Source organism: Lipotes vexillifer, unplaced genomic scaffold (genome assembly GCF_000442215.2).
Source record: "Lipotes vexillifer unplaced genomic scaffold, Lipotes_vexillifer_v1.1 scaffold340, whole genome shotgun sequence".
NCBI classification, from domain to species: domain Eukaryota; kingdom Metazoa; phylum Chordata; class Mammalia; order Artiodactyla; family Lipotidae; genus Lipotes; species Lipotes vexillifer.
In genome coordinates, this window is record NW_006793646.1 from 406,981 (window position 1) to 431,311 (window position 24,331).

Below are 24,331 nucleotides of genomic sequence, written 5' to 3' on the forward strand. Positions count from 1 at the left end.
TCTTTGCCTCTCACCATTGTTTTATGCACCATAAGTAATGAGATTAATTCCCCCAGTTGACTCAAGAAACTTCTGTTGCTTTGTCTCAACTTAAACTATTTCCGTTGTCCTTATTGAGGTTGCAGTTATCAGAAGCCAAGTAGTTTTTTCTTTTGTTGAAAGATAACTTGTGTTTTGAAAGAAAATATAACTTGCTCTGCTTTTATGAATAAATTTTCCAGAGAAGAATTTACAATATATTCAAAAGGGAGAAAGATAAAATTTTTGGCCGTCTTCCATACCATGTAAGTACAAAAATAATGAAGTGTGTTCATTTTTGTTTTAAAACTTTTTTTCCACATGAGATTCTCATTTAGCCAACTTTCATACATATCTTGCTGGCCTTAAGTTTAGAAATTTGTGTTGGCATCAGAAAGTCCAACAAATTAGGCAGAATTACTCTGTGGTTGATTGTCACATGAATCGACTCATCACATTTATTTTTGTGTCAGTCTGTGTCAGTTAATTAGGAAAAATTGTTTAGTTGTTTTTCTCCCCTGAATAAATGGTGAAATTCAACTATGGTATTTCTTTAAAGGATTGTGCCTCCGAATATTTAAGGTGAGGTCTGCTGTTTTACATATTCATCATTTTATGCTACTGCCTTTTAAAAAGAACTAATGTATCTTTGAAATAGCACAAAAATGTTTTAAAATTCATAATTTCAAAACAACATGTGACTAACTTAATGTCTTCATATCTAGAGGGTATAAAAATATTGATATTTCAGTGATATTTCACTTGCTGCCAGAAAAAAATATTCTCAATCTTTTGTAAGAGGGAAGAGGATTTTTGCATACATTTTTACTCTTTAAATAAAGACACTTGTACTGTCATAACAACAATTATGTATTTCTTTGTGGCTTTTTTTTGTAATTTTACATAAGACAGTTATTTTCTATTTTTACTCAGATAAAAAATATTTGTGCATAAAATGTAAAACTAGTAAAATGAGAAAAATAAAACTATTATACAGTATATTTCTGTTTTTTAGAAGTTCTTTCCCCATCATACAGATAGTCTCAAATTCCTGGGATATTAGGTTAGATGAAAATATGACAGTTCACATCTACTATAGTATGCATATAATTCCCATATACTTTACTTAAAAACTATCAATTTGGGAAGAACAAATTCCACTGAACTAAAATTAGGTGTTAGAGAGTTTAGTCTTTTTAAGAAAATAAATGAAAACCCCATCCACAAAGCTGAACTGTTTCAGAATAGCAACAGAAGAAATGGTAACACTGAGTACTTGTCAAAAGGCAAGTCGATGATCGCTAAAATAGAAATTCTTAGTAAAGTTTGTGGGGTTTTTGGTTTGTTTTGTTTTTAATTATGAAAAATGACCTCTCCCTGTTGGCTGAGAAACCAGGACCAGAGTATAGAGGGGTCTAAGGGAGCAGGAGAAAAACCTCACTTACGCTTTTGTTTATGGTCAAGCAGTGATCACATTTTGACTGACATGCTTTAAAAAGAAACAGTTTGAGTGAAATAAACTGCTTTTCACACTGTCTAATTCTATCTAGTTTGAAGTGATGAAAATCATGTTAGGAAATTAGTGAGGTATATTTGTTCTCCCAAGACACTTTTTGTGTACAACTTTAAAGCTTAATTTGCAAGCTAATAAGCACATGTTTAAAAAGACTTTTTACTACTGGCAAACTGATGTAGAACACGACTTTTAAAATTTCTGTGGTGTGAAGGATGACTTTTATTTCCAATTTGTCACAGACTAAAACTTTTATAAAATAAAAAGTGAATTAATGTGGGGAGGAGGAAATGGGGAGTTGTTTAGTGGATAGAAAGTTTCAGTTTTACAATATGAAAAAGTTCTGGAGATTGGTCCAGCAATGAATATACTTAACACTACTGAATTGTACACTTAGGCATGGGTGAGATGATAAATTTTATGGTATGTGTATTTTACCACAATTAAAGCTTATTTTAAAAAAATCAGTTACTAGGAGAATTTAAAAATTCAATTAACTCACCAAATTAACAATACAGAGGGAAAAAAACATCATCTCAGTAGATGCAGGAAAAGTATACAGTAAAATTCAACATCCGTTCATGATGAAATCTCTGAGCAGACTAGAATTAGAAGGGAACTTCCTTAACTTGATAAAGAGTATGAAAAACCTACAGCTAGCATCATGCACAGTGGTTTGTTTTCCATCTAAGATTTGGGGAAAAGCAAAGAAATATCTGCTGTCACCATTTCTGGTCAACACTGTACTGAAGACTACCTGGAAATAAGGCAAGAAAAAAAGAGGCATTATGTATTGTAGGAAATAAAACTTCAGAATACATCAAATACATTGAAAATCCTAAAGAATAGATTTTTTTTTAAAAAAATCTAGAACTAGTGAGTTTAGGGAGATAAGACACAAGGTCAGTATACAAAACTCAATGTTATTTCTATATGCTAGCAACAAATAATTGGATATTGAAATTTAAAGCTACCATTTACAATAGTATTAAAAAGCATGGGGCTTCCCTGGTGGCGCAGTGGTTGAGAGTCTGCCTGCCGATGCAGGGGACACGGGTTCGTGCCCCGGTCCAGGAAGATCCCACATGCCGTGGAGCGGCTGGGCCTGTGAGCCATGGCCACTGAGCCTGTGCGTCCGGAGCCTGTGCTCCACAACGGGAGAGGCCACAACAGTGACAGGCCTGCATACCGAAAAAAAAAAAAAGCATGAAGTAATTAGGGGAAAATGTAGCAAAATTTGTGTAAGACTGGCCCAATGAAAACCACAGAAATTGCTAAGAAATGTGAAAAAAAAAAAAGATATATACCATAATGGTCAATTGGAAGACTCAGTTTTGTAAATGTTGATTGTCTCTAAATCCATAATCAACTCAGTTCTGGCAGTCTTTTCTGTAAACAAGCTGATTATAAAATCTGTATGTAAATGCAAATGACCCAGAATAGCGAAAATAATTTGAAAAAAAAAATTAGAGAACTTGCACTGTCTATATAAAGCTTTGCTATTCTTATACAGCAAGATGTATTGAGATAAAGATAGATATGGACTAGTGAACAGAGTAGTCCAGAGATAGACTCACACATATATAGCTAATTGGGTTTTGACAACGGTGCAAGGTACCTGAATAGGGAAAGGATAGTCTTTTCAACAAATGTTATGAAAACTGGATATATTTATGGAGAAAAGTGAACCTCAGTCCTTACCTCATATCATATAAAAATTGGATGGCTAAAAATGGATCATCAACCTAAACATAAAATCTAAACATAAAAATCTCAAACTTCTTGAAACTAATATAATATTGTCAATCAACTATACCTCGATTTAAAAATAAAAAATTTAAAACCTCTCAAACTTATAAAACAAGAAAATTTTCATGACCTTGGCATAGTCAAAGACTTCTTAGATAATAAAGCAGAATCATAAAGAAAAAAATCAGTAAAATAGACTTCAAATCTTTTGAAAACTCTGTTCTTTGAAAGACACTTCAAAAGTAAAAGGCAAAACACAGGTTGGGGAAAAATACTTGCAATACACTTATCTTACAAAGTTCTTATTTCAAAGATATATATGGATCTCTTAATAAGACCATCCAGTAATATACGGTCAAAGTATTTGAACAGACATTTCACAAAAGATGTACAAATAGTCAATAAGTTTATGGAAAACTGCTCAGCATTATCAGTCATCGGGAAACACAAAATCACAATTCAGTACCACCAAATATTCCTTATAACTGCTAAAAGTTAAATGCCTCACAACACCAAGTGCTGGTGATGACATGGACCAAATGGAAATCATTCATGTCGCTGGTGAAAATGTAAAATAATAGCATGCTACTTTGGTAAAGTTAAACACATTTTTGTCACAACCCAGCAATTCCAATCCAAGGCTTTTACCCAAGAGAAATAAAACATATCTACTGAAAGACTTGTACACTAACATTTATAGCAGCTTTATTCATAATGGCCCCAAACTATAAACAATACAAATGTTCATCTGCAGGTGACTGAACAAGCAAACTGTGGAATACTCATGCAATGGAAATACCACTCAGCAATAAAAAATAGAGAGCTACTGCTTCCCCAAAAACCCTAGAAAAGGCACATCTAATGTGTAAGAACAGAAGGCAGATCCCTGGTCACCTAGGGCTGGGGATGGGGGATGATTTTCTGCATTGGGCACAATAAAATGTTGAGGGGTGATGAGCCTCTTCTGCGTTATGCTACAATTACATGGGTGGACAAATTTGCCAAAATTAAATGTACTTGTAAAACTGGGAGCATGAGGCTATGTAAATTGCACCTCAATAAAGTTAAAAACTGAATTACTAGAAAGATGAAATAAGACAAAAATACCCACTTTTTAAAATTTATCAAGTTCAACAAACATAGATTACTCTGTCAAATTGCTGTAGTTTCAATGTCTGTCCTTATCTCCCTGTGGACAGAAAACAAGAGCTCACTGACTGATACTCATCTGCAGACCACACTGATTTTTAGAATATTTTGTCATTAGGTGATGAGCATCACTTTTAACTGAATGATTATGGCAATGTCACTAGTGTATGAAAATGTCTCTGTAATCTGAGGAAAGCATTTTCTGATACCTGCTAACAAGGTAATTGATCGTGGGGTCTGTACTTCATGACACAACTAACACCCAATTAACACCTATGCTATTTTTAGGTGTAACAGTAACTATATATGAATGGAATAGAACAACTCTTCAATTCACTTGCTTAGAAATCTATGCAAAAAAATTGTTCTTATATTCTCCATACTAAAGGAAAAGTGGTTGGTTTTACTTTATGGATAAAAGGATATGGTACACATTGCATTAGTACATCCATCAACATTACTGTGTAGTTGAACCAGAATGTTCGCTTGGCTTAGTGATTAAAGGAAAAAGTTATGCATTAAGAACCCCATAGTAGGATTCTTGTCTTCAGCTCTCAGATTATAAAATGGAGAGGATATTTTATTTTAAAGAAAATTCTTTAGCTGTGAATATCTACCCTCTTGGTCTGAAATTCATTAAGTGATTAAACAAATACAGAGTACCTAACTGTACAGAATATACAAGGCAGCATGTCAAGGAAAGAGCCAGAAGAACTAGGTTATAGTCCCAGGTTTGCCACTGACTAGATATGAAATTGAGGGCAAGTCGTTTAGCCTCTCTGCTCTTGCATATCCTCCTGTCTAAGCTAGGATAGTTGATACATTTGTCTACAGTGCAGGTGTATGGAGAGGATTAAATGGAATCATGTAGGTGAAAGCATTGCATCTTACAATTATGTAACACTAAACAAGCACAAAGTTCTGGAAAAGAAAAGTATCCTCCAAAGAATACTGTTTTCTATTGTTGAAATTAGTGCTTATCTCATTTAATGATAAAATGATACAATATTGTAAAATGACAAAATGCTGTAAAAATGGTAAAATATTGTTGAATGGCTGAATGAATGACTACATGAATAATGGCTAATTCTGGTCACTTAGCACAATACCTTCTAGGTCCATCCACGATGTTGCAAATGACAAGATTTTATTCTTTGTTATGGCTGAATAATATTCCACTGTGTATCTTCTTCATCTTGACTATTGTAAATAATGCTGCAATGAACATGGAGTGCAGATATCTTTTAGAATTAGTGCTTTTGTTTTCTTCAGAAAAATACCCAGAAGTGGAATTTCTGGGTTGTATGGTAGTTTTATTTTTAATTTTTTAAGGAACATCCGTACTGTTTGCCACAGTGGCTGCAGCAATTTACATTCCCACTAACAGTGTACGAGGGTTCCCTTTTTTTCACATCCTCACCAACACCAGTTATCTGTTGTCTTTTAGAAAACTGCCATTCTGATAGGTGTGAGGTGATACCTCATTGTGGTTTTGATTTGCATTCATCGTGAATGGCATCTTATATCACTTTTATTTTATAGATAAAGAATAAGTACTATATTTGAGAACTGCCTTTTTTCCTATGTTTTTTTAGGATATAATTGAAATTTGGATCTGCTGAAACACATTACTGTCAGCATTAATATTGCATAGGGAAATAGATGAAAAAAAGAAATTGATTAAAAATATCAGAGGGGGAGGACGAGGGGAAGACGGCGGAAGAGTAAGACGCGGAGATCACCTTCCTCCCCACAGATATACCAGAAATACAGCTACACGTGGAACAACTCCTAAAAATATCAGAGGGACTTCCCTGGTGGCACAGTGGTAAAGACTCCATGCTCCCAATACAGGGGGCCCAGGTTTGATCCCCAGACAGGGAACTAGATCCCACATGCATGCTGCAACTAAGGAGCCTGCCTGCCGCAACTAAGACCCTGCACAACCAAATAAATAAATCAATAAATAAATATTTAAAAAAGAAAAAGAAAAATTGGTCTCACACCACGTTCCTTATTAAAAAATATTAGAAATATCTTATTGATCACATATTTTTATCCACTTGATAGGGTAATTATGTCAATTTGTTGATTCTAAAAATATATTTATATTGAAATATTTTCTCTTTCTGATATGAAAACAATAAAATTTGCGTGGAATTTTTTTTTCTTTTTTAAGAAACATGCCATGGTAGTAAAGTGCATGCTCATATTTGGGTAAATGGGAGACACAGGGAAAACAGTTTTTCACCACTTCAATGCTTAATTCTTTTCCATAATATATTTGATCTTTATATGCCTTTTAAAATCAGTCTGAGAACTAACATTGTAGAAACTATTTTGCATTCAAGTATTTTCTCCTAAATGGAATTTAGGTTGTTGCACTGATTGACTCCAAATCTCATTATGAACACACAGCAACTAATACCAATGGTTTAGGTTTGAAAAAGTGAAGGGCATAAAATTATCTATGGCATTTTATTTGATTTTATTTATTTTTCTGTTGAAGCTATCACATTTAATACATTTTGCTGTAAACTTTATATGATGTAGACATTTTATGAAATATTGATACTGTTTTTGTTTCTAACAAAGAGCAGTTTAGATAAATGAATGACTCAATAATTTGCAAGAAATTTTAACATGCTAGGGAAGAACTTTTTAAAGTAGAAGAAAGGAAGTGAGCATTCTCAGAAGGCATTACTAAATGTACCATGTTACTACTCTAGATTGATATACCTTAACCATAAAATTTGACTTAAAATGACCCCAGAAATGACAGAAATCAGCTGTGTCACATACTTATTTTGACTCCAAGTTATTAGAAATAACAAACTAAATTATACCTACTTTAGAATTCACTGAAATCCTGAAAATGCTGAAATTTTAAAATAACAAAAAAAATTTAAAGATGTTTGAAAGAAATTAGTATAAACAGAAAAATGCCCACATGAAATGCTGAAATGTGAGAAAATGATAAAATGTAATTTTCTGAATATAAGACTAAATATCCTGTGATCCTTAATATTACACATCCATTGATATTTTTTATTGTTCTTCAAGGAAAGCACTTAATACATATTATTAAGACAAAATGAAAACTAATGAAATGCAACTTTGCAGATATTTTCAAAATTGGTCAAATCTAATACCTAAAATAAATAAGCTTTTAATAAATCTATCAGTTTAGGGCACTGAATATTAGTAAATTATCTTATTTAAGGAATCTAGAACCAGTTAGTGTATAATACATGGATACATTTAAGTTACTTCTTGACTACAGGACTTGTCAATGCAAACGAAATGCTCTTTTCAATAGAATTAATGTATTATAAACACTTCTTCATTTATTGAAAGCATCAAACTCAACAGTGTGCAATACTCTGTTCATTTGTTCTCAGCTTTTAATTTATGAATGAGCCACCTGGTGATCTTGTTAAAATATAGATTCTGATTCATTAGGTCTGGGGTGGCACCTGAGATTCTGCGTTTCTGACAAGCTCCCAGAGGATGCTAATGCTACTTGTCTGGGATGACAGTGTAACAAGGCTGTAAAGAATAGAAAATATCCAGAACGAAATTAATGATGAATGTGTTTAGATTTCTCTGTTTTCACTGGCTTCAATTCTTTTTTGTTTTAACATCTTTATTGGAGTATAATTGCTTTACAATGGTGTGTTAGTTTCTGCTTTATAACAAAGTGACTCAGCTATACATATACATATGTCCTCATATCTCCTCCCTCTTGCATCTCCCTCCCTCCCACCCTTCCCATCCCACCCCTCTAGGTGGTCACAAAGCACCGAGCTGATCTCCCTATGCAATGTGGCTGCTTCCCACTAGATGTCAATTTTACATTTGGTAGTGTATATATGTCCATGCCACTCTCTCACTTTGTCCCAGCTTACCCTTCCCCATCCCTGTGTCCTCAAGTCCATTCTCTAGTAGGTCTGCGTCTATTCCCATCCTGACCCTAGGTTCGTCATAACCACTTTTTTTTTTCTAGATTCCATATATATGTATTAGAATACAGTATTTGTTTTTCTCTTTCTGACTTACTTCACTCTGTAAGACAGACTGTAGGTCCATCCACCTCACTACAAATAACTCACTTTCGTTTCTTTTTATGGCTGAGTAATATTCCATCGTATATATGTGCCACATCTTCTTTATCCATTCATCTGTCGATGGACACTTAGGTTGATTCCATGTCCTGGCTATTGTAAATAGAGCTGCAATGAACATTTTGGTACATGACTCTTTGTGAATTATGGTTTTCTCAGGGTATATGCCCAGTAGTAGGATTGCTGGGTCATATGGTAGTTCTATTTTTAGTTTTTTAAGGAACCTCCACACTGTTCTCCATAGTGGCTGTATCAATTTACATTCCCAACAGTGCAAGAGCGTTCCCTTTTCTCCACACTGTCTCCAGCATTTATTGTTTGTAGATATTTTTATGATGGTCATTCTGTCTGGTGTGAGGTGATACCTCATTGTAGTTTGGATTTGCATTTCTTTAATGATTAGTGATGTTGAGCATCCATTCATGTGTTTGTTGGCAATCTGTGTATCTTCTTTGGACAAATGTCTATTTGGGTCTTCTGCCCATGTTTGGATTGGGTTGTTTGTTTTTTTGATATTGAGCTGCATGAGCTGCTTGTATATTTTGGAGATTAATACTTTGTGCATTGCTTCATTTGCAAATATTTTCTCCCATTCTGAGGATTGTCTTTTGGTCTCTTTTATGATTTCCTTTGCTGTGAAAAAGCTTTGAAGTTTCATTAGGCCCCATGTGTTTATTTTTGTTTTTATTTCCATTTCTCTAGAAGGTGGGTCAAAAAGAATCTTTCTGTGATTTATGCCATAGAGTGTTCTGCCTATGTTTTCCTCTAAGAGTTTTATGGTGTCTGGCCTGGCATTTAGGACTTTACTCCATTTTGAGTATATTTTTGTGTATGGTGTTAGGGAGTGTTCTACTTTCATACTTTTACATGTAGCTGTCCAGTTTTCCCAGCACCACTTATTGAAGAGACTGTCTTTTCTCCATTGTATATTCTTGCCTCCTTTATCAAAGATAAGGTGACCATATGTGTGTGGGTTTATCTCTGAGCTTTCTGTCCTGTTCCATTGATCTATATTTCTGTTTTTGTGCCAGTACCATACTGTCTTGATTACTGTAGCTTTGTAGTATAGTCTGAAGTCAGGGTGCCTGATTCCTCCAGCTCTTCTTTTCTTTCTCAAGATTGCTTTGGCTATTCGGGGTCTTTTGTGTTTCCATACAAATTGTGAAATTTTTTGTTCTAGTTCTGTGAAAAATGCCAGTGGTAGTTTCATAGGGATTGCATGGAATCTGTAGATTGCTATGGGAAGTATAGTCATTTTCACAATGTTGATTCTTCCAATCCAAGAACATGGTATATCTCTCCATCTGTTTGTATCATCTTTAATTTCTTTCATCAGTGTCTTATAATTTTCTGCATACAGGTCTTTTGTCTCCTTAGATAGGTTTATTCCTAGGTATTTTATTCTTTTTGTTGCAATGGTAAAAGGGAGTGTTTCCTTAACTTCACTTTCAGATTTTTCATCATTGGTGTATAGGAATGCCAGAGATTTCTGTGTATTTATTTTGTATCCTGCTACTTTACCAAATTCATTGATTAGCTCTAGTATTTTTCTGGTAGCATCTTTAGGATTCTCTATGTATAGTATCATGTCATCTGCAAACAGTGACAGCTTTACTTCTTCTTTTCCGATTTGGATTCCTTTTATTTCCTTTTCTTCTCTGATTGCTGTGGCTAAAACTTCCAAAACAATGTTGAATAATAGTGGTCAGAGTGGGCAACCTTGTCTTGTTCCTGATCTTAGTGGAAATGGTTTCAGTTTTCACCATTGAGAACAATGTTGGCTGTGGGTTTGTCATATATAGCCTTTATTATGCTGAGAAACATTCCCTCTATGCCTACTTTCTGGAGGGTTTTTATCATAAATGTGTGTTGAATTTTGTCAAAAGCTTTTTCTGCATCTATTGAGACGATTATATGGTTTTTATTCTTCAGTTTGGCAATATGGTGTATCTTATTGATTGATTTGCATATATTGAAGAGTCCTTGCATTCCTCGGATAAACCCCACTTGATCATGATGTATGATCCTTTTAATGTGCTGTTGGATTCTGTTTGCTAGTATTTTGTTGAGGATTTTTGCATCTATGTTCATCAGTGATATTGGCCTGTAGTTTTCTTTCCTTGTGACATCTTTGTCTGGTTTTGGTATCAGGGTGATAGTGACCTCAGAGAATGAGTTTGGGAGTGTTCCTCCCTCTGCTATATTTTGGAAGAGTTTGAGAAGGATGGTTGTTAGCACTTCTCTAAATGCTTGATAGAATTCGCCTGTGAAGCCATCTGGTCCTGGGCTTTTGTTTGTTGGAAGATTTTTAATCACAGTTTCAATTTCAGTCCTTGTGATTGGTCTGTTTATATTTTCTATTTCTTCCTGGTTCAGTCTCGGAACGTTGTGCTTTCCTAGGAATTTGACTATTTCTTCCAGGTTGTCCATTTTATTGGCATATAGTTGTAGTAATCTCTCATGATCCTTTGTATTTCTGCAGTGTCAGTTCATTTCTGACACACTTCTTCATTTCTAATTCTGTTGATTTGAGTCTTCTTTTTTTTCTTGAAGAGGCTGGCTAATGGTTTATCAATTTTGTTTATCTTCTGAAAGAACCAGCTTTTAGTTTTATTCATCTTTCCTATTGTTTCCTTCATTTCTTCTTCATTTATTTCTTATCTGATCTTTATGATTTCTTTCCTTCTGCTAACTTTGGGGGTTTTTGTTCTTTCTCTAATTGCTTTAGGTGTAAGTTAGGTTGTTTATTTGAGATGTTTCTTGTTTCTTAAAGTAGGATTGTATTTCTATAAACTTCCCTCTTAGAACTGATTTTGCTGCGTCCCATAGGTTTTGGGTCGTCGTGTTTTCATTGTCATTTGTTTCTAGGTATTTTTTGATTTCCTCTTTGATTTCTTCAGTGATCTCTTGGTTATTAAGTAGTGTATTGTTTAGCCTCCATGTGTTTGTATTTTTAACAGATTTTTTCCTGTAATTGATATCTAGTCTCATAGCATTGTGGTCGGAAGATACCTGGTACGATTTCAATTTTCTTAAATTTATCAAGGCTTGATTTGTGACTCAAGATATGATCTATCCTGGAGAATGTTCTATGAACACTTGAGAAGAAAGTGTATTCTGTTGTTTTTGGATGGAATGCCCTATAAATATCAGTTAAGTCCATCTTCTTTGATGTATCATTTAAAGCTTGTGTTTCCTTAGTTATTTTCATTTTGGATGATCTGTCCATTGCATTTTATTTTTTAAGTGAAGATTTTTGGTGCAGAATTCCAGAAATGGCAGAGTTACCCTCCAGTTAAGATATTATTCAAGGATTCAAGATTCATACTAACCTTTCTTCTTCTATAAGCTGAAAAATAGCAGCTGTCAGGCAGAATTCTCATGACAAGTTCTTGTCAAATTCTCTGAAACTCTGAAGCAGAGCAATGAACTATTGAAGATCAGTAAGCTTCGAAAGAATTTAGCAAAACAGGAAGTCAAAGTCTTGCAGAGGTGAAATCATTCACCTGGGTGGATTTACAGCTGAAACATTCCATGATATGTATTTGATAAATTTTTGTGCTGCTGGGGGAAAAGAAATCTTCCTCATCTTTATTTCTTGTGAAGAAAATTAGCTTATTTCATCCCTGTTGAGAAACAATGCTATGTATCTTTGCAAAGGTAAATCAAAGTAAGGTGGTTTTCTACATTTTCACTTCATCTGTGAAGATACCAGAGTTTCCTATGGCTATTTGATTTTCAAGTCATTGGCAATACCTTTGAAACAGGATCATCCCAGGTGTCCTTTCTCAGATGAGGAATAGTTGAACTTGAATCAGCCTGTGGGACCTACTGAGAGTAAATTAGACACATTCTGGAAGCTGGATGTACTCTTTCTGAAAGTGATTATCTCAGCTTACTAAATAGCGTCCTAGAAATCTGAGAGAGTTGTGCTTCAGACATCTCTACTCCAGACACAGTATACTGGTTTCCTGAAATAAATCTTCCTGTATTTTCTCCATTTCCCAAAAGTTGATAGCTAGAATGTCAGCTTGGTGTCTCATTGTGGTGATGTATGAATAGGGACTATATTTCACCCTATTCCCTCTGATTGAAATGCTTCTTCTCTTTATTCTTCCTTTTCCTCCTATTTCTCTGCCTGTCAAAAACCTTATCATTCTTTTTTGTCCTGAATCAAGTATCCCTTCCTTGTTGAACACACACACTTTTCTTGACATTACACAAACCTGATCTTCCCACCTCAATGGCACCTACTTTCTGGGTTCAGTACTGGGCCCCCTTTCTTCCTCCAACTTCACATTAGGTGACTATAACTTTACAAATCATACATGCAATTGATTGCAAATCTTAATATCTAGCCTTGACTTCACCCAGAATCCAAGAATAATATATCCATAATAATATAACAGTATCCAAGACAACTGCTTATAAGGATACACAATAAGACATTTCTAAATATGTAGAAGGTGGTACTTTTAAGTTTCTAACCCACTTTTGCTCTTCCTAGATTTCCCTTCTCAGTAAATAGTTCCCCACCCACCCAACTGCTCCAGAGAAAGGAGCAAATTTCCTTGATTCCTCCATTTTCCTCGTCCTTACATCCAATCTATCAGTAAATATCCTATCACTAATATCTGTCATTAATCCACCCCCTCACCTCCATCTCCACTACTACGAACCCATTGTCAAGCCCAGAGTACTCATGAGGATTTCTGGAAGAGTCTCTTTGAATATGGTGAGTTATATTGACTAATTTTAAAATGTTAAACCGACCTGGCTTTCTTAGAATTAGCCCTGCTTGGTCCTGATGTATTATTGCTTTAACATATTGCTGTATTTTGTTTACTAGTATTCTGCTGAGGGTTTGTTTGGGTTTTTTTTTTTTCTGTTTTCTTAGGGATATTGGCCTGTACTGTTCTTTTCTTATCAGGCATTGATATTGGGCTTATGCTGACCCCATAAAATTTCTGGATAATATTGATATTATTTCTTCCTTAAATATTTGGTAGGATTCACCACTGAAAGCATCTAGGTCTGGAGTTTTCTTTGTGAGAAGACTTTTTTTTAATAACAAATTCAATTTTCCTAAATAGATATAGGAAAATTAAAATTTTTAAATATCATTTTAGGTCAGTTTGGATAAGTTGATTTTTTTCCCCAAGAAATTTGTCCATTTCACCTAAGCTGTCATTTGCTGACATAAAGTTGCTATTATCCTTTGAATGTCTACAGAATCTATAGCAATACCTTGCTTTCATTCTTGATATTGATAACTTGCTTTTTTCTTGTCTTTCTTGATTGGTCTTTTTTTTTTTTTTTTTTGCGGTACGCAGGCCTCTCACTGTTGTGGCCTCTCCCGTAGCGGAGCACAGGCTCCGGATGTGCAGGCTCAGCAGCCATGGCTCACGGGCCCAGCCGCTCCACGGCATGTGGGATCTTCCCGGACCAGGGCACGAACCCGTGTCCGCTGCATTGGCAGGCGGACTCTCAACCACTGTGCCACCAGGGAAGCCCCTCTTGATTGGTCTTGCTAGGAGTCTATCAATTTGTTAATCTTTTCAAAGACTCAATTTTTGTCTTGTTAATTTTTCTACTCTTTTTTTTCTACTTTATTGATTTATGCTCTTATCTTTATTGCTTTCTTTCTTGTTTGAGTTTAATATAGTCATAATTTTCTGGCTTCTTAAGGGGAAAACTTATGTTATTGATTTTACACATTTAAAATTTTTTACTGTATATGGAGGTTCCTTAAAAAACTAAAAATAGAATTACCATATGACCCAGCAATCACACTGCTGGGCACAAACCCTGAGAAAACCATAATTCAAAAAGAGCCATGTACCAAAACGTTCATTGCAGCTCTATTTACAATAGCCAGGACATGGAAGCAACCTAAGTGTCCATCGACAGATGAATGGATAAAGAAGATGTGGCACATATATACAATAGAATATTACTCAGACATAAAAAGAAATGAAACTGAGTTATTTGTAGTGAGATGGATGGACCTAGAGTCTGTCATACAGAGTGAAGTGAGTCAGAAAGAGAAAAACAAATACCGTATTCTAACACATATATATGGAATCTAGAAAAAAAAAAAAAGATCATGAAGAACCTAGGGGTAAGACGGGAATAAAGACACAGACCTACTAGAGAATGGCCTTGAGGATACGGGGAGGGGGAAGGGTAAGCTGTGACAAAGTGAGAGAGTGGCGTGGACATATATACACTACCAAGCATAAAATAGATAGCTAGTGGGAAGCAGCCGCATAGCACAGGGAAATCAGCTCGGTGGTTTGTGACCACCTAGAGGGGTGGCATAGGGAGGGTGGTGGGGAGGAAGATGCAAGAGGGAAGAGATATGGGGACATATGTATAACTGATTCACTTTGTTATAAAGCAGAAACTAACACACCATTGTAAAGCAATTATACTTCAATAAAGATGTTAAAAAAATTTTTTTACTGTAAATATTTAAAGCTGTGCATTTCTTCTAAACACAGCTTTAACTGCATCACACAAATTTTAGAATGTTGTATTTTCATTATACTTCAAATATATTTTAAATTCTCTTATGATCTCCTGTTTTGCACCCTTGAATTATTTCAAAATATGTTGTTTAATTTCAAATATTAATCACAGTGTTTTTATAATTGTAAAAAGTTAGGAATAACCCAAATTTCTCACAAGAGGGTATCATTTGAGTTTATTATGGAAACCCATAAAAATTCAATCTATTAAAAATGATATTGCATATTAAGCAACAGAGCATATAAGCAACGTTTTATTAAGGGAAAAACAGGTTATGACATAGTATTCAAAATTTCACTTTGAGGTGTACATACATCTATATCTATACATGTAAATTGCATGTATTTATGTGGCCTTTACACCACAGCTAACTTATAAGAAATGTGGATGCTGTTCCTTAACAGACCTTTTTATCCTCTTCAGAATCTTCATGACTTTGGGTACATGAAGGAAAGTCCAGAACTGAATTTAAAGGTAGGGTTTGGGGAGGCCTAAGTTGTTCTGGACAAGAACATAAGATTTTCTTGTCATTGTTTTTGACCCAGAAACTAAGAGAAAAGAGGAGAGCTGACAAATGTGTCTGTAAGACCTGAGTTGCAGAATCTTTTAGCAAAATTAATACCAAATATGGAATTTTAAGATGTTGGCATTGCTATAATAGATAGATAGATAGATAGGTGATAGAGATAGAGATATAAATCTAGATCTCTCTGTCTATATGTATATATATCCTCCCCTATCGTCTTCCTGCACCTGCACAATCCCTGCTTCACATACAAATGAACTGAATGGTAGATTTGGAAGCAATTAACTGAGAAACATGACTAAATCTGAGGAGTAAAAAGCCTCTGGGCTGACATTGTGTTTGTGTGTGCATACATTTGAGTATATTGTATATGACTTTTAAAGAATTGGAAGGCAATTCACTAAAATATAAAGGTTTGTTATCTATCTCCAGGTACTAAAATTATGATTTGGGTTTTTTTTTTTAACTGTATATTCCAAATTTTCTATAATAAAACCATATGGCTGTAGTGATACTTCCACTTACGGTCAAGGGGGAATAACAGGGTGCTATGGTCTGAATGATTGTGTCCCGCCAAAATTCGTATGTTGAAATTCTAATGCCTGATGTGACAGTGTTAGGAGGTGGGGCCTTAGGGAGGTGAGTCGGTCATGAGGACAGAGCCCTCATGAATGAGATTCATCCCCTTATAATAAAAGAGGCCTGAGAGAGCTTCTGCCCCTTCCACCACATGAGGTACAGTAAGAAGCCTGCAGCTCAGAAGAGGATCCTCCCTCGGCCACACTGGCACCCTGATCTTAGATTTCGAGCATCCAGAGCTGTGAGAATAAATATCTGTTGTTTATAAGCCCCCCAGTCTGTGGTAGTGTTATGGTAGCCTGAACGGGCTAAGACATGGGGACTGGATTTACCCTCCTTCCTTAAACAAATGTAAAACCATAAAAAAAATATGAGACAACATTTTCCAGACCTTGGACATCAAGCAGCACCAGACAGCGATCATAAGAGGGGGAAACAAATGAGGTAAGCCCTGTGATTGCTCCAGCATACGGCGGCCTGGAGTGAGATTCCAGCGTGCAGCATGGGGGCGACGGAACTGGGGAAATGCCACTGGGAGGCCAAGACAGGTAGGGTTTGCAGAACGGGTTCCTGGAGGGAAGAGGGCTACGTAGAGCCAGAGCTTGGGAGACGCGTAAGGGGTTCCCTGGGAGTCTCCTGCTGAGTGCTGATCTGTACAGATAAGTGAGGACACTACTCAAGGCTGAGGTAAGAGCCACCTGACAGGAGCACAGGGACCAATGCTCAGAGCTCCCCCAGGGCTTGAAGAGTTGTTTCCACCAGCCAAAGAAGGAAACTTTGCAATTCATGAGGCATTGACTAGGGTACTCAGAAGACTAGGGACTAAAAGCTGCTTTGGTCCCACCTAACAAATTTTAAAAAACAAGCTTAGTCCCAGAACAAAGCTTCAAAGTCCTTATAAAATAAAAAAATAAAAAATAATATAGTATTTCTTATTTGCATTATTAAAAAAAAACTCTTATTCTTCAAATTCCAACTAAGATGCTGATTTTCTTCTTCTAAACTCTTAGAGCATTCTTTTATGGCAATTGACACACCTTATATTTTATGGGTTTTGTCCAATTTTATTGTAAGTGGGTTTTGTCTAGTTGTACTGTAAATTCCCAGGAGGCAGAGCACCCAAGAATTATGCATATTTGTAACTATCTTGCATTGTTGTTGCCTTACATATAATCTGATTTCAAAAGATTTATTTTTCTAGGAAATGAATGAGTACTCCAATAAATTTATCCAAAAATATTAAGTATTAATTGGCTGTTAATTTGTATGATGAATTTATTTAGAAATCTACTTTTTAAAAATGTAAAGGCTAGTAGTGTAGAAAGTGATGAATTTGGGGGTTTCTGTGATGCTTAGAGGTTCCAGTTCCAACTTTTTCCAGTTGATGTCACTATGGCAAAGGTATCTCAAACATCTGGCATAAAGCAGTAGAGAGAGGAGATACAAATCCAATAATATGGCTGAATCAGGAGGAAACGTATTTTGGGGGATGTTGCTAAAATGTGGATGGAGAACAAGGCAAAACATCAGAATTCAATTCTTGGGAATCAGTGGCTACGTGAATGCATTTATCTGATCTTATAAGAGTCAGTAAAAAAGTAAACAAACAAGTCTATAAAGAGTTGGGAAGCTGCTGAAACTGCTGCTCTTTGCAAAGACACAGCAGGTAGATCTCCGGGTGATCTGAACTGCCATGATGCATTGAGGGAGCCGATTACAGCCTTAGCCTGGCTTCTAGGCTCTTTAGAAAGTAGTAAATGGACCCTTTGAGGCTAAATTTCTGGCGGTGCGCAGGTGTACTGTCTCCCTGTTGGAAGTCAGGACAGATAACAGAGGAAGTCCAAAGCAAGGACAACGTTGTTTATTAAAAGGAGTGGTAATGGCTCAGAGTATCCGAAAATTAACAGAAGCTGAAATTAAAACATCCACTTGGGCATGTTAGGCTCCAAAGTAAATAATAAGTCCTTGAGTTTCAGCAGCTGTTTAGGGCTTCCTCTATCTTGTAGTGTTAGTTTAAATAGCAAGGTAAAGGAACTTAAGTAACTAAAACACTTCATCCACAAGTATATACTGAGTGTTTCTCTGAAATGGGAAAATTGATCTGTTTTCAGATATTACTCAGCTGTGCAGGGATGCAGACAGACGAATTCATTAGCACTCTCCACAGAGCATACCGTGATACAAGTGGGAAGCGCTCAAGCTGAGGTTACGCAAATGTTTTCTGTTATGAAACCTTGACTCTATGGGACCACGATTTTCAAGGAGAATCTCATTTCGGACTGTTTCCCCTTGTCACACTTGATGTGAAAGGTGATTTTTCTAATTAAGATACTAATAAGCTGCTTTTACCTTGTTTCAAAGAACAACTACTCTTGGGTTTTGGGTTTTGTTTTTCCTCTGCCTAAAAGTAGGAGACCAAGCCTGTTTAAAATTCAATTTTCCACATCAAGATACTGAATGATCCCAGTGAAGAAAAAGTTTTTTGTGAAGTCTAAGGACATTCAAGGCAAGACCGTGTGATGTCATCAGTGTTAAAGCTGTAACTAAGCACATCAACTAAGAATTGCTGTTTCTGTTTTAGACCTATGAACCGGTAATAGTGATGAGCATGGAGCATACTTATTTGGAATTCTGCTGGAGAAAGTCAGAATTGTGCAGCCTGACTTTCATATAGCCATCCACAGCTTTAGTTGCTGAAATACTCCATCAGTGAGGGTCATGGTGCCCATAGAGGGGCCTCAGGCCAGGTTTTATGGGGAAGGTATCAGGCACAAGATGGAAAAATGGGGAAGATCAGTCTCTTGATGCTCTCGTGTTTCAGAAACAGGCACTGAAACCATGAAATGGGTTTTAAAGATATAGAGAGGACCTGGGTTTCCGTGGCCTTGACCAGGACTTGGTTACAAATGGGCCTTGAATAGGATTCCTGGACTAGGTGGCTAGGAAGACACAGCTGGTTCCTAGAAAACATCTGAGAAATACCTTCATCCCACAGAGGAGGCAGAGAGAGAAACCCCTTGGAGTGGACCACTAATAATGACCAGGGTAAAACGGAGCACAGAAAAAAGAGAGAGAGGAAATGTTGATTCCCGTTCACAGAATAAAATCTAGAAAGGAAAATGGTCTTTGTGAAGCAAATTCTGTCAAAATACATCTTGTTTTTCAAGTTTGGGTTTAGAATTAACAGCAAGACAGTTGCCGGTTTGTCTGGTAGGTGTGTGTTGAAGCATTTTCTTCATCTAGAATTTCCCCAGTGATCTTTCTGGGAATTTTTTCTGTATCCCAAGGTTTCAACAAATATTGATTAAATGTCTACTCTATGCTAAGAGATACAAAAGAAGCATTTGTCATCCCTTTGTAAGGCAAACAAATTGAGATGAGATTCCTAAGATTTGGGGATTTCATGGAAGGGTAAAATTACATAGACAATACAAGCAAGAATATACTATTTTCCTAGGGCTGCCATAACAAGGTACCACAGACTGGATGGCTTAAAAAACAGAAATTTATTTTCTTACAGTTCTGGATGCTAACAGTCCAAGATCAAGGTGTTAACAGTGTTGGTTCTTTCAGAGGCCTCTCTTTTTGGCCTTCGTCTCCATGTGTCCTCATGTGGTCGTCTCTCTGTGTGTGTCTGTGCCCCAATCTCCTCTATAAGGACACCAGCCATATTGCATTAGAGTCCACCTTAATGACCTCATTTTAACCTCTTTAAAGACCCTATGCTGAGGTACTAGAGGTTAGGACTTCAACATATGAATTTGGGACGGACGCAATTCAGCTCATAGCAAAAACCAACAGCAACAAACCAACAACCCTAGGATGACACATAGCTTCAAACTTTTTATTTTGCCAAATCAGAAGTTTAAAAAAGCAACATATGATGCCATCATAATTTAATAAAAGAAATGATTTATTAACAGAAAACAAGAAGTAATAAGGCTATAATCAAGGAACAAAGGAATATCCTGTAAACTAAATGCATTTAACCTTTTAAACGTCTTATAGATTTGTCCTTGTCTTTAGAACGAGTGAAATCTTGAAGTCTTTATTAGTGACTGGGGCCGTTCTGCTAAAATACGAGGACAACATTATTGTAACTTGATGCCCGAACTGAAATTTGGTTCCAGCATTTTGGTTCCTTAATCATCCTGGTGAAAACCTTGCAGGAAGTGAAGACCTGAATATATCCCGAGACCTCTTGTTTTGGGGAAACCACCAGAAGAGATTATTTGGCGATGCATATATTAAGCAGATTCCTTAAGCCTGAAGAGGAGATCCTAAAGAGGCAGAGGGGTCTATGTAATAATAATCGAAAGAAAAAGAGAGAGAGAGAAAGAGAGGAGTGAAGGCAGGGTGGCATTTGTAGAGTGTATCATATTTCTCTGTATGAATTTAAACTGCCCTATGCCTTGGATCTGCCACTCTCTTTTATGGAGATGGTGTGTGTGTGTGTGTGTGTGTGTGTGTGTGTGTGTGTTGTTGTTGTTGTTGTTGCTGTTCTTATTGTTGCTCCTGTTGTTTGAGAAGTTGTTCATAAGGGATAGGGAGCTGAGACTTGATGTTGTTGGAAATTATGTAAAGCCTGATCTTCATCTCACAGGAAAAGGGAACTAGACCACTCAGATGGAATTCAGCCCAGACTGTGCTGTTGATTTCCTGCTTGTGGAGCTATTAAAACAGAATCATCCCTATTTAGAGAAAGGTTCTGGTATTTTACTAATGTGTTCTGATGTAGTTTCCTACTGAGGCCCTATGACAAATTCAAAGCCCTGTAGGCAAGTCTTTTGTTGAACAAAGGGGATATTCCTACCATCAATTATCCCAGGAAGAAATGTATTTTAAAAAAGGAAATTAGGACTGATCATACAGTCCTTAGATTAGCTTAGAAGGAGGTGGATGGATCCTGGTTCTGTTGTGTAGATCTTCTGCTGGTAGGATAGGACGGTAATGTCAGGAGACAAGCTCAAGGGTACTCTCATTGGAGGGTAAAGTACCCTCTATCCCCATGCAGTTTAGGTCAAGGTACTGGGTCAGGATGACTCTTGTCTGAAGAGCTCTGAGAGCAGTATCCATTGATAGCAAAAATAAAACTGCTTGTCTATTACATTGAAATTACTTTCTGTAACTTTGAGTCCTGATTAAAAAGTCTTATTAAAGAGTGTGCTCTGTCTCATATGTGCTTTGAGCAAGTAAAGAGTTGGTTCCATGTTGGGCCCAGGTGTGAAGGATTTGCAATGTTTAGACAAGATAATATACTGATCCTGATGTAATTTACACCTTATATTTTGTTCATCGTGGATTTTTTTTGCATACATTTAAAAAAATATTGCATTAAAATATTATTTACCCCAATCTCTGAGTTTTTAGGTGCTTTGGTAAATTTTGCACCTTAGTATCAGTTCTGAATTCTTTCAACTCTAAAATTCCAGGGTCCGTTTTACAATGAGACAAGGAGTTTTAAGTTTCCAAGTTCACAGAAAATGGAACAAGGGATACAACAATAATGTTTTACATCACAGTAGGAAAAAGCTTAACAAAGCACATAAAAGTATTTCATGACTGTAATAGCTGTTGGCATATATATTAAAAACTTTCTCAGTAAATGGTAATTAACAGTGAGTCCAGAAGAAAGAAGCGAGAGGAAGGGAAAAACTACAGCCTTGGGGCGGCGATGGCAAGTCTAAATATGACAATCACACACAGATCACTGGTAGCATAAGATTCTTGGCCTGAAACTGTACATTCTGATATGATGTGTTTATGCTTATTTTTGGATATGGTATGAGGGCAAGTTGAAAATATTTCTACCCACACTTGTAATAAATCATTACTGAGGAACTGTTATATCACATTCACAGCACTTTCTTGAGTTTAGAAAAATGTAAGCATTACAATTAAATATCTGGAAGACTTCTGATTCCAGCTCCAAAATGTAGAGCAGTTGGAATTTACCACTCCTGTCCTCACAATAAGAAAAAGCTGAACAAATTGAAAATCTCTGACTTTTCTTGGGCCCATCAGAGAGTTGAAATTACAGGATGAAGTGCCATCTGAAACCTGGCAAAACAAGTGAATTCAGAGAGCCAATATCTGCTCAGCTCCACTCAAATAGAAGTTAGTAGAGCTATAAAGTGGTAGGAACACACTTAACTGGTAATTTTGATGAACTGCTGGAGACTTCATTTGGACGAGCTTGAGAGTTAAAAACTCCTGGGGTCCAGTCTAAGGGGAACTCCATTCTTTCAAAGGTTTTTCCAAGAATCTCATCATGTTCTCATGATGAATATCCAAGAAAGATCCCTTCCTGGCTCTGGTAGAGAGAAAGAGTAACTGTTAGGAAACATGCCCAGAACATTCTCCATAACAAAAGAGACTCTTTAGTGGATAAGACTTTATCTCAACCGAGAAAGGGCATTTCTCCCACTCCAGCCCCCCTCTACGCTTCTCACTTAAGAAGGAAGACAAGATAAGAAAGTCATAGCCCAGGGACATAGGCTCCACAGAAGTACTGGGATTTATTCTGAGTCTAGAAAATTTATCATCCCTCACACCTTACCACCACACCAACAGTGCTCCACTATAATAGCAGTGGATTGCTGTCACAATTATTTTCATTCCTAGAATTTCCTTTTGATTCCTTTCTTAGAAAATACATAAGCTGCAAGCTGCAGACTCTCTCTGAGGAGTTCTTAAGGAAACACAAAGTCAACAGGAGAGACAAAAACAAGGACACTAGAGGAATCTGAAGTCTTTGGCATGGACAGTTACACACAGCACAATTCCTAGTCAGATTAACATACAAACTCATTCCAAAACCCTATACCCTGAGCTCATATTACCTGATACATCATGTCTGGTTTTCAACAGAAAAATTTCCAGACGTGCTAAAGGAAAAAAAAAAAAAAAATGAAAAAAAGGAAAGAAAAGAAAGAAAACCACAAAGTCTGAAAGAGAAAGCAAACATCAAAACTAGACTCAATTATGATACAACTTTTGGAATTATCAGAGAGGGAATTTAAAATAACCATGGCTAATATGTTAAAGGATCTAATACAATAACAGATGGGAAATATAGGCAGAGAGATGGAAACTTTAAGAATGAATCAATAGGAAATGTTAGAAATCAAAAGCACTCTAACAGAAATGCACAGTGCTTTTGATGTGCTCATCAGTAGGCTGGACATGGCTGAGGAAAGAATCAGTGAGCTTGAAGATTTGTCAATAAAAACTTCCCAAACTGAAATACAAAGAGAAAAAAAGAAAGAATAAAATGGAACAGAACATTCAGCAAAGGTGGAACAATTTCAAAAGATATAACTTACCCATAATTAGAATAACAGGAGAAGAACGAGGATAAAGCAGGAGAAATATTTGAAGTATTTATAGCTGAGAATTTCCCCAAATTAATGACAGGAACAAAACTATAGATCAAGAAAGCTCAGAGAACACCAGCTAGATAAATACTAAAAAATCTATACATAGGCATATCATATTCAAACTGCAGAAAATCAAAGACAGAGAGAAAATCTTAAGTTTCGGAGTAGAAAAAAATCCTTACAGGTAGGAAAACAAAAACAAGAATTACAATGAACGTCTCATCAGAAAACATGCAAGCAAGAAGAGAGTGGAGTGAAATACTTAAGCACTGAAAGAAAAAAACCCCACCAACCTAGAATTCTATATCCCACAAAATTATCTTTAAAAATAAAGGAGAAATAGTCTTTGTGAGATGAACACAAATTGAGTGGATTCATTGCCAGCAGACATGTCCTATGAAAAATGTTTAAAGAAGTTCTTCAAGGAGAAGGAAAATGATATAGGTCAGAAACTCAGATCTACATAAAGCAAGGAAGACTGTTGGAGAAGGAATAAAGTAAAATAAAATTTTTATTTTTCTTATTCTCATTGAGCTAAAAGAAATTATTTAAGTAACAATAGTAACAATGTTGTGAGCGATTATACACATAAGTGAAATGAATGACAGAAATATAAGGGATGAGAAGAAGGAATTGGGAATACTCTGTTATAAAGTATCTGTGCTGTATGTTAAGTGGTATATAATGTTATTTGAAGGTTGACAGATTAGTTACAAATGTATGTTGCAAACTCTAGAGCAATCACTAAAAAATTAGAAGTTTA